This window comes from Callorhinus ursinus, unplaced genomic scaffold (assembly GCF_003265705.2).
Source record: "Callorhinus ursinus isolate GAN/ISIS: 27379988/994484 unplaced genomic scaffold, GSC_fseal_2.0 scaffold36, whole genome shotgun sequence".
In the NCBI taxonomy this organism is placed as follows: domain Eukaryota; kingdom Metazoa; phylum Chordata; class Mammalia; order Carnivora; family Otariidae; genus Callorhinus; species Callorhinus ursinus.
The window spans coordinates 16,235,190-16,240,708 of NW_027397098.1; the positions used below are offsets into that span (position 1 = coordinate 16,235,190).

At 49.3% G+C, this 5,519-nt stretch overlaps 1 pseudogene; it reads left to right on the forward strand.

The window, feature by feature from the left end:
• Nucleotides 1-3,895: 3,895 nt before the first annotated feature.
• LOC141370482 (histo-blood group ABO system transferase-like) lies at nucleotides 3,896-5,034 on the forward strand (annotated as a pseudogene).
• The last annotated feature ends 485 nt before the right edge of the window (nucleotides 5,035-5,519 follow it).

Consider the following 5,519-nt stretch of genomic DNA (forward strand, 5'->3'; position numbering starts at 1 on the left):
GAGTGCGGTCAACCTGTCACCGCAGCGCAAATACGCTTTATCTCCACACTCAGACCCCAGCTGTCATTTCCTTACCACATTTACCACTTCACACGGGGTGCTTCAGTGCGTTTTACCCCAAACAGGGACACTGTCCCGCGGAACCACCACATACCCGTAAATGAGGAAATCATTACAGTTTCCACATTATAACCCAGACCACAGGCCCACTTCCACTGTCACCACCTGCCCCACATCTGAAATGTCCTTTTCCATTCAGATCCAGTTTTCTTTTTCTGGAACTGCTCCGAGACTTTCCCTTATTTGCACAACCCTGATGGATTTAAGGATTTTAGGATGGATTTGGAGCCATTTACAGAAGGCGCTAATCTGAGTGGTATTTTCTGTCTGGCTTCTGTCACTTGGGCTGTTTTCAGTGTCCATCCACGTGGTGACATGCATCAGTCCTTCATCCACTTTTTCACCGTGACTAAACATAAATAACCTTAACCACCTAAAACATTTCAGGTACACAATGCTCTGGCCTTAGCTGAGTTCCCACGGTTGTACCTCATCCTCCAGAACATTTTCATTCTCCCTGATGGAGACTCTGTGGGCATTAAACAACTGACTCCCCGTGATTTCTCTGGAGAAGGGTCTATCCAAGTCCTTTGTCTATTTTAAAATTAGGTGGTCTTTTTGTTGAGGAGTTGTAAAAGCTCTTTATGTATTCTGGACAACAGACTCTTACTAGATACATAATGTACAAATATTTCCTTCTGGGGGCTGTCTTTTCACTTTCAGGATAGTCACTTCTCATGTACAAAGATTTGTAATTTTTATTTACACTTTTTTTAGAGCAAGGGAGAGAGAGTGTGTGAGCGGTCGGGGGCAGAGGGAGAGAGAGAGAGACTCTCAAGCAGGCCCTACACTCAGCGTGGAGCCTGACATGGGGCTTGATATCATGACCCTGACATCATGATCTGAGCCAAAATTAAGTTAGATGCTTAACTGACTGAGCCACCCAGGCGTGCTGAAAAGATTTTTAATTTTGCGGATATTATTTTTTCTTTCTTTTCTTATGCTTTGCTGTCAGAGCTAAAAGCATTGCTAAATCCAAAGTTATGAAGATTTATCCCCATTTATTTCTTCTAGAGTTTATAATTTTACCTCTTACATTTAAGCCTATACTTATTTTGAGCTAACGTTTCTATGTGGAATGAGGTAAAGGTCCAGTTTCTTTCTTCTGCACATGAATAACCAATTGTCCCCCAATGTAATGTTGTCCACACTTGTCAAAATTCAGTGGACCATAGAAAAATGGGTTTATTTCTGGTCTCAGTTAAATTCCACTGATCTGTACGCATATCTTTTCAAAAGCGTATTCATAACAATAAAAATTATTATTTTATATATTTATTTAAAAATTTTAAAATTTAAATTCAATTAATTAACATATAATGTATTATTTGCTTCAGGGTGAATGCATACCTTTACGACAGTATCACAACGTTTTCTTGACTGTTGCTTTGTATTAGATTTGAACTTCGGAAGTATGACCTTTCACCTTTGATTTTCTTTTTCAAGATTGTTCTGGCTCTCTTGTGGTCCCTTGAAATTCCACATGACTGTTAAGATTAGCTTGTGCATTTTTTCCCAAAGGCCTTTGTGAATTTTCTTGGGAACACATTGAATTTCCACATCGCCTTGTGTTCTACTGCCATCTTATCAATAGCATGTCTTTTAATCCCCATGGGGTGTCTTCAGAATTATTTAGGTTTCCCTTACTTTCTTTCAGCAATGTTTTGTAACTTTCAGTGTACAAGATGTGCACCTTGATTACATCTATTCCTAAATATTTGGTTAATATTGATGTTCTCTAAAATGGAATTGTTTTCTCAAATTCCTTTTTGGATGATTCATTGCTAGTGTATACAAATAAGAGAGATTTTTGTGTATTGATATTTTGTCCTGTAACTGTGCTGAATTAGGTAACTGGGTGTAATCATTTTTTGTTGATTCTTTAGGAAGCTCTATATAAGATGATGTCATCCTTGGTCTCTGAATAGACAGAGTTCTAGTGTTTCCTTTCATATGTGGATGCCTTCTTTCTTGGCTTATCATTCTGGGTAGAACTTTCAGTACAATATTGAGCAACAGGTGAAAACCAGCATGCTGTCCTTGTTCCTGATTTCAGAGTAGAGCTGTCCATCTTCAGACTTAAGCATGGTGTTTGCTAGAGATTTAATGAGAAAATTACTCCTTATTCCTGCTTTCATAAGTATTTCTATCAGCAACACACATTGGACTTTGGTTAGAACATTTTCTGCATCAATTAATATGACCACATGTTTTTATTTAAAAATTCATTGTGCTGTATAACATTGCTTGTTTCACTCTATTGAATAACCTTTGAGGTGTTTGTGCAGAGCCACTTGCTTAGGGTGCACAGTCCATTTATGAGCTCTTGGTTTTGCAAATCTTCTGATCTGGCTTCTTACATCTAATTTAAGAACGGTACAGGAATGTATTTTGCTGAATTTGTGGGGTTGTTAATAGTGGTTAGGGCTAGGGTTAGGAGTTAGGGATTAGGATTAGGGTTAGGGTCTCCCTGTCCCCTGCTGCACAGAACCCATTCTCCTCTGGTAACTAGAGTGATATTTTAGGAACATAACTTTTGGGCTTCTCTGTGGTCTGCTCCCCTCCTTCCCGTCCTCTCCAGCCTCACCTCTTCCACCACGGCCCCCCCTTTTGTGGGCCACCCAAGTGTATGGTCGTCCCACATGTGCCCTGGGCCTGACTATAAGCCTTTGCTTTTGCTCTGCCCTCTGCCAGGATCCCTCTTCTATCCCACTGCATCATATCTGGCTTGTTCCCCATTGGCTGCGTCTGGACTCGCCCTCTGGTGACCTGACCCATGTCTGCTGGTTGAGTGTGCTTGTCCCCTATTTAAATGTAGTGCCCGCCTTCCCTGTGGGAGCGATTTACTAACCTGCCGGGTATGGGGCAGGCCCAGGGAAGTAGCCTTAGCACCTATGCAAAAACATCAGTCTCAGAGGGGCTCACCACACTTGCCTATAATGGGGGAGCTGCTGTCCTCACAGGGGGGAGCAGGTAGTACCCTGGAAGGGGGACCAGCCATGGGACGTGGTTGTATAAGACTTTGAACCCTTTGGGGCCAGGGAGATGTAGACCGGGACCTGGAAGCTCACACCCTTGGATTCAAGCCTGGGGCCTAAGCAAGCCCCCTCTTCTTCCTGGTGTCATCTTTTGACTTCCCTGTTCACGGGCTGGACCTGATTCCTCATGTGGAAGAGTTTGAGGGTGACCCCTCCTAGGAATACCAGTGGCTTACTGAGCACCTTGTCAGCAGGATGCCCAGTAGCCTTCCAGGGAGGACCCTACAAGAAGTGGAGACAGGTCTGTAGGGGCAAGCGGCAGCCCACTCAAAGCAAAGTGGGACGGGTGGCTGGCCCTGCTGATTCTAGCTGCTCTGTAAGACATAAAATGAGGGCTGTGCCCAAAGGTGCTTCCCTCCTGGAATGTGGGGATGGGATCTGCAGGGGGGGCGGCCAGTGGAGGGCACCTGCAGGGTTTGCCCAGGAGCTCAGCACAGGGGGAGTGTTCCTGGCTCCAGCATGCTGACTGTGGGGCTGCATGGGTTTCCAGTCTCCAAAGCCTCAGGCTCCCCTTTGGAAGACAGGCTGCTGATGGCCCCCATCTCTGGGAAGAGACATTAGGGAGGTCCTGTTGGCAGCTTTCCTCAGGAAGGTCAGGAGGTGGCTGTTGCTTAAAGCAGCCCAGGGCCTGCCACCTTAATGAAGTTGCACACTTCCATGGCCCCCAACTCTGGTGTCCTGTTGCCAGCCTGTGGCAGTGACCCCCTTCCTGCCCTGTCCACTGCCCCTGTGGATGCATGGTCTTCCTGGAGCTGTTCCTGCAGATGGCAGAGAAGCACTACATGGTGGGGCACAGGGTCACCTACTAGGTTTTCACCAATCAGCCAGCTGCCGGGCCCCATGTGCCCCTCCAGGTAGGCCGGAGTGTGGTGGTCCTCATGGTGGACAGAGTGTCACTTACTACGTCTTCACCGACCAGCTGGTTGCTGTGCCCCGTGTGCCACTCTGGGAGGGCCGGAGGGGGGTGGTCGTTGAGGTCCGCAGCGTCCTGCACTGGCAGGATGTGTCCATGTGGCACATAGTGATGATCAGCCGCTTCTTCGAGCAGCACTTCCTCTGTGATGTGGAAGACCAGGTGTGCGTGGACGTGGATGCGGGAATGAAGTTCAGGGACCATGTGCGCATGGAGATCCTGCCCCCCCTCTTTGGCACCCCACGCCCCGGTTTCTACTGGGCAGCCCATGAGGACTTTAGCTACGAAAGCTGCCCACAGTCCCAGACCCACATCCCCAGGGACCAGGGCAACTTTTACTACATGGGGGCCTTGTTGGGGAATTGTTGGTGGAGTTTCCCCGACTGACCTCGGCCTGTCACCAGGTGATGGAGGTCAACTGGGCCAATGGGATTGAGGCCGTGTGGCCCGATAAGAGCCACCTGAACAGGTACCTGCTGGGCCACAGGGGCACCAAGGTGCTGTCCACGGAGGATCTGTGGGACCCACAGCTGCTGGGCTGGCCGCCCCATCGTTCCCCAGGTCATGAAGAAGCTGAGATCCATGGCTGTGCCCAAGAATCAACAGGGCACCCAGAACTCATGAGGGGCTGTCCCCGGAGGAGCTGTGGGACCTGCGGTATTGGGCTGTCCCCTGAAGGACCTGTGGGACCTGGGGCTGCTGGGCTGGCCCCTGTCATGAAGAAGCTGAGATTCAGGCCAAGCCCAAGAATCACCAGGACAAACAGAACTCATGAGGGGCTGCCCCCAGAGGCCATGCAGGACCCAAGGCTGCTAGGCTGGCCCCTGGAGGACCTGCGGGACCCGAGGCTGCTGGGTTGGCCCCCCATCATTCCCTGGGTCATGAAGAAGCTGAGATTTGTGGCTGTGCCCAAGAATCACCAGGACATCTGGAACTCACGAGGGGCTGCCCCCGTCTCCATCAGTGGGTGCTGCCTTGAGCAGAGCCGCCAGAGCAGATTCCTACTTCTGTCCCCTTGAGGGAAACTGCGGAGCCCAGCACTGCTTGCACGGGCACGCCAGCGCCCCAAGCAGCCCTGCGCACAGGAGGCCTGCCTGGGAGCACAAGTTCCTCTCTTTGTGTTCACTACATTTTGATCACTTCCGGGTCCTTTGCAGCCCTGAACGGCTCCAGTTTTATGTCGGATATTTTTCTGTGTCAATGCTGAGCAACCATCTTAAAAAGACCAGTTGAGGGAAAAGTTTTTCTCTGTGGTTCTAAACAGACATCGCCTGTTGGGGCTGGGAGCAGCCCTGTAGCAGCCATGGAGCCAGAACGGGTGTTGGCCACGTCTTCCCTCCCAGTCCTTACACCTCACTGCGGCCATGGGGCTTCAGGGTCAGGGGTGCGCCGAGCCACCTCCCAGACCCCCAGTGCCCTCCCCACCAGAGGCCTTGGCTGTGGCCACT